Here is a 1,402-nt window from a genome sequence, read left to right as displayed (position 1 = left end):
TAAATTGCTCATGGGTCAAAAATAGCATGCAAAACTATGACATACAAGATGGTCAATGAAGCAAGTGTATTATGGAGGGCTCAAACAGGGTTGAGCCCTTAATGAGAAGTGAAGATGAGCTCAAAAAATGGCCCTTTTCAGTTAGGGCCGGAGCTTGAACCAAAAAGCAAGAGGGGCTTAGAAATAGAACAAGAAAAAGGGTCAAAAGGGTAAAAGTGTAACTTACCCTTGAAGATTCGAGATTTTGTTACTTCTTGGATGGATTTGGAGCTTCTTTTGCCTTCTAGAATCCCTCCTTGCTACTGGAAATGAGATGGTGGTGGTAGAGCTTGATGGTGTAGAAGGAATGATGGTTAGGGAGTTAGGGTTTTTTGAAGAATTGAGAAGGAAGAAGATGGAGTTGGCTATGGAGCTTTGAAGAGTAATTTTTCTAACCCTTGTAGAGGAGGCCACCAGCTGGTTATAAGGATCAAAAGGGGGTGTAAAAGGTGGGGGAGAAGGAGGGCAAAACTCCCCCACAAAATATCCCCCGGATACAGAAAATATCTGGGGGATATTGCCCCACAGCTGTAAAGGGCACAGTGCGAGGAATACGGCCGGCCTCTCACTTTTGCTGGAGGTGGCCAGCCGGCCACACCCCCTAGCCGGCCGGCTAGGGGTCAAAAGGGTCAAGGAGCTTTTCTGGCCGGCCAGATATTGGAGAGGTACCCCTATGTGTGTACAACACAACCATGTGGTTAAAATTCCAAGAAAGTGGGTCCAAGGGGTTCAACATTGGCTCGGAAAAGAGGGGTTCAAAAGGGTCAATTTGAATTACTGGCCGGCCATGAACTTTTAGGGGCCTCTCAGGTGTGTACATCACAGATATGTGGTTCAAAGTTCAAGAAAAAAGGTCCAAGGGGTTCAACATTAGCCCGGAAGAAAGGGGTCAAAAGGGTCAGGTGACCTTAATGGCCGGCCACCAAATTTTAGTGGCCTCCCAGATGTGTAGATCACAGATATGTGGTTGAAAGTTGGCAACACTAGCTCCAAGGTATTCAACATTAGCCCGGAAGTGCGAAAAACGGGCGCCGGGAGGCTCCGGAAGAGAAATAACTGGTTGCTGCAACAATTGCTGGCCTCCCACCCTTCAGTGACCTTCCCTGTGATAAAACAGAGGTACCTGCCAAAAATGAACGAAAACCGTTACAAAACGAATGTCCCGGGGCCAAAACACGCTGTTCGGGGTCCCGAAAATGGGCTGTTAAGCACCGAAAATGGTATTCGACCTCGAAGTGGGTTTCTTAACCCCCAGTGTCCCTCAAAAGGGATGAAATAAGATGTATGCCAAAAATCAGAGCAATAGGAGATGGTTAAGCGGTCCCGAACCGAGGCACACGGCCTGACGGCTCCGAAAACCGGG

Source organism: Camellia sinensis, chromosome 6, assembly GCF_055761805.1.
Source record: "Camellia sinensis isolate YWXY chromosome 6, ASM5576180v1, whole genome shotgun sequence".
Classification (NCBI taxonomy): Eukaryota; Viridiplantae; Streptophyta; class Magnoliopsida; order Ericales; family Theaceae; genus Camellia; species Camellia sinensis.
This window is presented reverse-complemented; position numbering follows the sequence as displayed.